We start from the raw sequence: 9,911 nt of genomic DNA on the forward strand, positions 1-9,911 counted from the left end.
TGGATATTGTGTCCCAGCAACAAGAAAGTGACTACGCCAGGGGGAGATAAAAACAAGGGTGCTGCAAACAATTTCAGCCTCTGACATCCATGTCTTCAGCAAATAGTAAACACATCCTAACTCCTAGCAAGATGAACATTCATGCAATGGCTTGCATATGAGAACATTTCCTTTTACCCAATGCATCCTGTCTGGCTCTAAAGAAAAGCAGTGAGACTCCAGGAAATGGGGTGGCTCTGGGGGCTTCTCTAAGAAGATGTCCCGAGCTGAGTCTCATTTCTGAATTTGACAGAACCAGTTACCATCTGAGAAACAGTGCACAATAGCTAAGTCAAGGCTCCAAGTTGGAGATGAATTTAGTCCAATCAGAAAATTGAGCACCTGGCTGGTGGCGACTAAGCAAAGTGACAGTTGGCATGTGATGAGTTTAAAGGGGCAAGTGGGGCCATGTCATGTGGGATCTTCTAGACTTCTTGTTAGTTCTATATTCTTGTTAGTTTTTATTTTATTTTATTTTAATATAAGAATCCAAGTCTTCCTTTCCCATTAAGGGATCAGTCTAGTTGCCATGAATGACATTAACATTGCTTAAGCAGGACCAGACTCTGTCCTCTTTCCCTGTCTATAGCAGGCCCTTATGATGAACAAATTCTTCCTATGGGAAAGACTCTCAAGGAAAACTCTGATCCATGCCTTTAGAGGTAGCCATTGGTGGTAAATTTCCATCAATTTAACTTTCACCAAAGCCTTCTGCTCCTGTGTTCCTGCCTATGACCTGATCACTAAGCATTTGCCTGTTTTGTCCTTCTCACAAGCTTAACTCCCACTATAGGAGGATCTAACCATGATCTTCCTTCTGGGACTTTTTTATAAATCCCCAATTGAGCTCCTTATCTTTGATTATTTTATTTGGACCAGTTTCTTAATAAGGAAGGTCTGGGTTAGCCCTGAAGGGCCTGGCTCCATTCTGGGAATTGTCCCTTACCCCAGCTGTCTGCTTGACTGTCTGGGTTAGAGGAAGGAGGAGCACATAGCTGGCTCTGCCCTACCTGGACACCAGCAGCCACTCCATACATGCTTCTCCCTCAGTGCCACAGGCTGACCTGGCTTATTCCTTCTACCTCCAAACCTTGATTGTCCTCCAGTCCCAAAGAGCCCTGTTCAGACTCTGTGACAGATGGCAGAGACAAATAGAGAAACAAATCAAATAAAACAATTGTCGGGCTGCTGTTATTTCTGGGTTCTATATTTTATTTATTGATTTCATAGGATAGTCCTACTCTTTAATATAGTGCATTTATCTGAATATCCCAGCTGACAGAGATAATCATAGACCCCATAAAACAAGAGGAGGCAAATTTGTGCTCATAAGCATAGCAGATACTTAGCTATTTATTCTAGGTTACATTTATGCTTTATGAGCTTATCTTTTCCTTTCATGATAACTTAATTGTGCTCAATGATATTTATCGTCCATCATGGCTTTTTTAAAATCAGTAATAGGGTCATAACATCAGCCTTCATTGAGCTCGTTCTACATGCTAAAATACTAATAAGACACATATACTTCACTCCCACCTCATATGCATAATTCGTATAATAAAGCTGCAACACAAGCACTTTTATTCCCATTTTTCAGGTGAGAAAACTAAGACTGATAGACATCAGAAAATTTTCCCAAATTTGCTCATCAAGAATGTAGAATGATTCCAATATACTATGACAGCTTCCAAATATGCCTTCATAGTCTAAATCCAAGCAAGACTATTCTATAATGCTGCTCATGTAAAGAAATTCAAGTGGCCCTGGCAAGCCCCTGATTCCTAGCTAATAATGACTTTCATATGCCCTTTCTGCTGGAAGACTTAATTAATCCATTTATCAATACAGAAAATTATGGGAGAGTAGTCACTTCCTTAAGTGGCAACATTTCTGAAGTGTTTAAACTTCATAAATGGAAACTGAATGAAGAAATATACAAAAACCAAAGTCTTACCTAAGAAGTCCAAGTGAAAGCTTTTGTTTTTTTAAAGAAACTTCTATTACTCATGTTTTTTCATAGTGATGCCCTAAAGTATGAAAATGTTTTAAAGTAGTTTGTTCTTACAAGATGTTGGCTCTAAAGCCTTTTGTTATTGCAATCCTGAGGGCCAGGTTCACTATGAGAATCAAATAAAAGGAAACTCAGCCTAGAGAAAGGAAAAGGTTCATTTATTTTTCTTTTTGTCAGAATCCCTGACTTCATAAGAGATCTCTGCAAACACTCTCCCTAGACTGTCTATAACGGTGAACCTGCTTTTGGTGAGAAGGCAATGCCGTGTCTCTGATCTGGGTTCTGTCAGAATTTACTGTCAGTGAGCCTTCTCAGGAGAGTCCAAGAACTGTGACCGTGGTGAAGTTCTGCAGCTTGGGCATATTGTAATGGAATTGCCATAATGTGCAATGAAGTCATCTGTGTGTAGATATTGCCCCCAAACCTGGCAGTGTTTGTGCTCCATGGGAGAAACTGGGTTCTTGCAGCTCACTTAAGTAAATATCTGTCCAGTGTCATTGAATTGTCTTCTCAGAAGGAAGAGGCAGCAGGAAAACGAAGAAGTGTTTCCACAGGGCATAGCACAAGTGATCTAATTTTGATGCCCAGGGCATAAAGTGTGACATGGAGAGAGAGAAGAGTACATACTCTTCATTTTAGCACAGAATATATCACAGCTCTGGCCTATTAATGATCCCATGTGTTCCAGTTCCTCCAGCACTTTACAACTCACAGTGTTTGTAGAAAGAGACAACCCTCCTGGCACAAAGGCCATTGATTCTCTGATGGGCGTTAGCAAATATAAAGCTGTGAGACAAGGAGAAAGTAATTTTTATAGACACATGTGGTACTTACCTGGAAACACTGGAGGCACAGAAAAGGAATATATATATGCAAAATATAATTTCTTGAGAGAAAACCAGAAATTATGGATTTTGCTGTTGATATATTCATATTTTTATATCCTGTTGCATAAGTTGTGGCAGTCAGGACAAGCAATAATCTGTAGTAAATTCTTCAGTTCACTCTTCCATCTCCAGGTGCTATTGAATAAACACATTAAATTGAACATCAGCGGCATATTATAGAGAGAATACTCATTGAAAGGAAGCAGGAAATAAACATGAAAATTATACTCTGACTTTGCTATATAACTTTAATTGAATGTGTATAATGTACAGCCGTGATCTAAGCATTTCACATCAGTGATTTCATTAATCCTCCCAATAGACCAATGAGGTGTTACTAGTATCCTTATTTTACAGATGGATAAAATGGAGCTTAGAGGAAAATCAATAGTTCATGGATCTGAAATGTGAGGGAAATTGTGTCTGACTCCTGCCACAGTTTTAGATGTTTTAAAATGTTAAATCATTTTTAATTGACTAAAAATTGAATTATTGTATGATTCAGCAATCACATTTCTAGGTATATATTCAGAATAATTGAAATTAGTATGCTGTGAGATATGTGCACTGACATGTTCATTGTAGAATTACTAACAGTAGTTAAGATTTGGAAGAATGTCCTTTTTTTTTTTTTTTTTTTTTTTTTTTTCTATGTAGTTGAGACTGACCTGGAACTCACTATGTAGCCCAGGCTGGTCTCGAACTCACAGCAATCCTCCTGCCTCAGCCTCCCGAGTGCTGGATTACAGGCATGTGCCACCACGCCCAGCAGTAGTTAAGATTTGGAAACAATTTATGTGTCCATCGCTGACTGAATGGATAAAGAACATGAGGTATGAATATACAGTGGAATACTATCCAGCTTTTAAAAATAATATTCTGCCATTTGAAACAATGTAGATGAACTCATGGGTGACATTATATCACATAAATAAGCCAGACACATGAAGATTGTGCTTTTAATCACCAGGTTAAATTACCTTTCTGTTATTTACCTAAACTTCTATAATTCTCTAAACTGGGTTGGAAAGGGTGTGCTAGTTGTACATTTTCCAGGTTGGGGAGCTGTTAGAGAATATTGACTATTCTCAACTCATTGTACTTAATTGGTTGTAGGGTATAAAGTGAAAATAACTGTAGATCCTGTAACTTTTATTTCTATATCAAAGAAAAGTAGAAGAAGTAAGAGAGGTATATTCACTCAAGAAATAGAAAGACAACTTCTATTTATTGTATAGATGCAAAGTACAGGCTCTATGTTGTATACTACACATTAAATTACCTCTGTATTTCTGGTGTATAGGGGAAACAAGTGAGTCTATTTCTCCTTTTTTTGTATCTCCAAGTTTTCCACCGATGAAATAAGACAAGGTAAGTGCAAGATTGTAGGATCTTGAGGAATTTAAAAGTGGGTTGAGATATTAATTTATAATTCTATCAATGTGATTAAAACAACATTGTAATGTATATGATTTACTACCTATATTTATTATATTTCCATCTTAGTTACTTTTCTTGATGCTGAGACAAAATACTTGACATCCAAAGTTAAAGATGGAAAGGCTTATTTGGCTCACAGTTTGTAGAGGTTTCAGTCCACAGTTGGCTGGCTCCAAGGCAGGGTGGCATGGTAGAGGGGCGCTGCAGAGGAGAAATAGTCCACAGCAAGTAGGCAGGTGAGAGCAGCAAGCAGCAAGTGTAAGTGATTTTAGCAGCTTCTTTCTGCCCCTTTTATATTTTATCTAGGATACTAGGCTGGCAGTGGTGGTGGTGGTGGTGGGGCAAACCAATCCATTGGTTGAAACCAATCCACTGATTTAGTAATCATACGCTCTTAATTCCAGCATAACACACTCTATATCCAGCCACCATTGAAAAAGCCCCACCTATGACTGCATTAAGCTTTGGGAGGACATCTAGACACAAGCCATAACAATTGCATATTGTTATAGTAATATAATTGTTACCATATAAACTAGTAAAGGTAAAGAGAAGAGAATGGACTCATGTAAAAAAATACATAAAATAGAACTACAACTTCCATTAAAGTTCACTGATGGGAGAGAACTAAGAGGACAAGAATACAAAGAAAATTCTTAGATGAGGCAAGACTTGAGCTCATTTTTACTTGGGTTGAAATGAGTTGGTTGGGCTTTGGCAGCTGAGCTTTTGTCATACCAACACCCCCACAAGTAACATTAGAAAACTGATTTTAAAACCATTGTCTAAAGGTACTGGAGAGCTTCTAAACAACAACGATCTCCAGTTTCTGGAGAAGAGGAACGCTCAGAGATGCAAGTATGGGATATGGCAATGCTGTGTCCTCTGAGATCTTAGATAATTCTAAAGTAGGAGCTGATAGAGGTTTTGGTAATCTCAAATGAATAAGGCTGAGGGAATGGTGAAACCCAGTACCTGCCAAGGAAGAAGAGAACTCATGAGTATGTAATACTTTTAGGCCAGGACCTTTAAAGACAATGTTCTCAGAGCAGCGACAAATTGGAAGTAGAGTGATCTCACTAAGATCAAAACTCCACTTAAATTAAACTCAGTCTCAGGTTGTAGGAAATCTGTTTCCTACCCTAATTTCATGTCACAATTAAGGTAGGAACTATCTATAAAATTCAGAGCCTCACAGTGACTGCTGGTATTTAATTTAAAAACAAAAACTAAACTGGGCATCCCAAAATGTCAAATAAAGAGAGTAAAAGTCTGTAAAAATTCACATATTTGAAACTCACATATTCTAGTTATGGAACTCAAGTAACTCTGCTGCATGTTCACAGAATTAACAAAGTAAAGGATTGCAACAGAGAAGTAACAGTTACAAAATAATGTCAAGGGTAAGTCTTAAAAATTGAAAATAGGTGTAATAACTGAATTTAATAACAGTATATAGGTTTAACAGCAGATTAGGTACAATTTAAAATTAAAAAACTGAATTAGAGAAGAAAGAATACACGAAAGAGGATGGGAAATTTATGGGAAATAGTGTAAAGGCCTAGTATTTATGTTATTGAAATCTGTTAAGCGGAGAGGGGATGGGGGTAATATTTGCTAAGTTTTTTTCAACATAAGTCATCAGGCTACAAAATCTAAGAACTGCTTCAAACCTGGAGAAAGATAAACAGAAGACACCCGTGCCTAAGCATATCACCATAAAAGTATTGAAGACTAAACACAAAAGAAAATCTCAGAAGCCTCCAATAGAAAACAATTATTGCCTTCAGAGAAGTAAGACTATTATACAGAAACAATAGAAGCAGGAAAACTATAATTGACAGCTTTAACAAGATAGGAAAAAAAGTCATTTCTAACCTAGAATTCTGCACCCAGAGAAAATATTCTCAAACAAACAAAGCCAAAAGAAAACAAAAAAACTAGCTAAAGAAAGGATCACATCAGACAATCAAAACCGGAGAAATTATGACCAGTCAACACACGCTGCTTTGGCTTGTATCTAAATATCTCCCTAAAACCTTGTGCTCATAGGTGAGGCTTTTGGGAGGTGGATGGATCGTGGCTGTGTGATACAGGGATTAAGGGTATGTGGTAATGGATTAGATCACTAACTGAACTAGCATAGTTTTGGACTAAATAGATCACTGAAGACAAAAACCCACCCTAGGTATGAGTAACACCAACCAATAGGTTTGTATCCTGGATAGAACATAAAGGATTAGATGGAAGGCAGACTGAGATGGAAGGCAGGCTTGCTACTTTCTGCCTGCCCTGCCACAGGCTCTTTCCCCTTTGCTGTGCTGTCCTGCCTTGGAGCCAGTGGACTATGGTCTGAAACTTCTACAAGCTGTGAACTAAAATAAAACCTTTCCTCCTTTAACTTGTGGGTGTCCAGTATTTTGTCCCAGCAAGGGGAAAGTAACCAAGACAAACATTAACAGAGAAAACAATGTATCTTTTTCAAGAAGAAAAATAATTCCAGGTAGGAGAAAGGGAATACGGGAAGAAGAATAGAATCATAGATAGGGGAAAGTAAATAAAGGAAAAGAAAAAAAAACCTGAGAAAATGAAAATAAAGTATTTTCAAATAGGGAGGAGGGGAGGGGGTGAAGGGAGGGCAGGGATAAGGGGAAAAAATGAGAACCAAGACCTGTCATGTAAAGGTACAAGATCCCAATGATGAATGTAACCGTACTGTATAGCTAAAATGTACCAATAAACTCAATGAGGAAAAAAAGAAAAGAATCATAGAAAGAATAACTCTACTAGTAAAATCTAAATGAACATACTCCATATAAAACAAGTACAATAATATATTGTTGGGTTTAAGGTATATTTAAAACATGATAATAAAGTCCAAGGAGGAGTAAATGAAGTAAAAATATCCTAAGGTCTATGAATTATCTGAGATGTTTTGTATCTATTAGTTTTTATTAGATTTTAGTAAGTTAAAGGGCAACCATTAAAGGTACTGAATAAAGGAGAAAATTGTCTTAGGTTGTGTTTTCTCAGAAGGGGTTGGGACAAAGGTTTAAACAAAATTTATAGAAGGTAACCAGTAAATATCAGAGGAGGAGCAGGGCAACGAGATGTGGACAGGAGGGAAGCCAGTGCAGAGTTCCTTAGCAAGAAGTATATCCCTTGGAGCAGATGGAACTTCGTACTGGGAAACACTGGGTCCTACCTCATCCAAAAGATAATCTCATAATTACTTATCCTAGGGTTGATAATTCCTTGACACATCTGGCCTTGTTAGTGTGTAGGCAGGGAGTACTTCAGTGGACAGAGAAGTCCTTCAAGTATGGAGTCACAGGTGTGGGAAGCTGGAAGTTGGATTGCACCATAAGGATAGGGGTTACATAGCAATAGGTGCTGCAGTACCTGTGTGTGCCAGAAAAACATGGAAGAAATGCGTAGTAGCATTAGTGTAACCACCCCAAAGTAAAAGCAACTCAATTTCCCCATCGGTAGATTGGCTAGATATTAATATATTAATGCAATGCCATATTATATAGTAATGAAAGAAAATCATACCATTAAGAAGTGAATGTATCTCACAAATATAATGGTGAATAAAAAATGTCAAATGCTATAGGACATATGTAGAATATTCCATTGTATTCAAATTTCAAAAATCTGTAGGAAGTGTATATAAGATCTGGAAGAGCTATATGAGACACTTAGAAAATATCATGTTCAGTCAGTGAGTTAAGACCAGTTATGGGAAACCAAGAAATTTGTTCTTGATATCACAGGCAATGTAAGTTCATTGTTGCATGTGAAACTCTGGGCTCTGTTCCAGTAGCTACCCTCACTCTGTACACGTAACTCGCTTCCTCCCTCCCTCTCTCTCTCTCTCTCTCTCTCTCTCTCTCTTTCTTTTCTTTCTCTTTCTTTTCTTCTTTCGTACTAGGGATTGAACTCAGTACCTTGTGCATGCAAGGCAGGTAGCGGAACCACTGAGCTAAATCCTGGCCCTAAATCCATTACTTTAAACAGCAGAAAGTGCTTCTACTTTAATAACATGGTAAATTGTATAACACACTAGGAACTTAATGGATGATGATGAAATTAAAACCGGTAATCATGGGAACTTTGGCTTACTTAAAATCAGAGTACGAATAATATTGCATACCTCATTCAGTCGTCATGAAAATTATTTATTTGAAATTTTCAACCTTCTATCTTTTTCTTTTTCTTTTCTTTTTTTTTTTTTTTTTTTTTGTACCTGGGATCAAACTCAGGTCCTTGTGCTTGTGAGGCAGGCATCGGAATCACTGAACTAAATCCCCAGCCCAAACTTCTACCATTTTGAAGGAATACATTATTTTTTATTAGTATAAGTTGTGATGCATAGTAATTACATTCCTCTTGGGGAAGCGGTATGTCTACACATTACATCTTGGTCATTTTCACCCTCCCTTCACCCCTCACACTTCCTTCTCCTTCTTCCCTCAGGTCCCCTGCCACAGAGTCTATTTCTTTGTTTCTTACCACCTCTCCTGTATTTTGCTCTTTAAATTATTCTTATTTTGGATATATAATATTAGAAAAATCATGTGATATTTAACCTTCTGTGTCTTATTTATTTCATTTGATATTATGGTTTTACAATCTATGAATTTTTCTACAGAGGACTCAAATTTATCGTTCTTTGTGGGTAAATAATATTTATATCTATATCTATCTGTATTCTTTAACAATTTATCTTTTAACAGGCATATAGGCCACTTCCATAATTTAGCCTTTGTGAATTGTGTTGCTATAAATATAGGTATGCATTATCACTGTAATATATATGACTTTAACTCTTTTGGAAAAAGATATAGCTAGGTCAAATAGAATTTCTATTTTCAGTTGTTTTAGAAATCTCCATACCAATTTCCATGGTGGTTATACTAGTTTACATTTCCATCCATAGTATAGAAAGGTTTCTTTTCCATCACGTTTTATTGCTTTTTGAGTCCTTGATAATGGCTATTCTTACTACAGTAAGGGAAAATCTCAGTGTTGTTTTGATTAGCATTTCAATCATGGCTAAACATGGCGAGCACTTTTTCATATAATTATTGGTCATTTGTATTTCTTTTTCGGAGAAGTGTCTGTTAATTTAAATTTCCCAGTTTTGATTGGACTTTTTATTTTAGGGTGTCTTATTTGTTCTTAGTTCTTTATATGTTCTTGATATTAGCTTTTTCTCTGATTAGTAGCTGGAAAATTATTTCCCCATTCTGTAGGTTGTCTGTTCACTCTGTTGTTTGTTTCCTTTGCTGTGGAGAAGCTTCTAAATTTGATAAAATACCATTTGTTGTTTCTTTATATTATCTTGTGTAATCAGGCCTCTGTTGAGAAAATATTTACCTCTACTTATGTCTTCATAAGTTTTACCAATTATTCCCAGCAGATTCAGTGTTTCTGTTTTTATATGTAGGTATGTGATCCATTTTGAGGATGAAAGACATGGATCTAGAGTCTTCTGCATATATATAATATATATATATATATTATAT

This window comes from Fukomys damarensis, unplaced genomic scaffold (assembly GCF_012274545.1).
Source record: "Fukomys damarensis isolate Sample0158 unplaced genomic scaffold, DMR_v1.0_HiC HiC_scaffold_29, whole genome shotgun sequence".
Classification (NCBI taxonomy): Eukaryota; Metazoa; Chordata; class Mammalia; order Rodentia; family Bathyergidae; genus Fukomys; species Fukomys damarensis.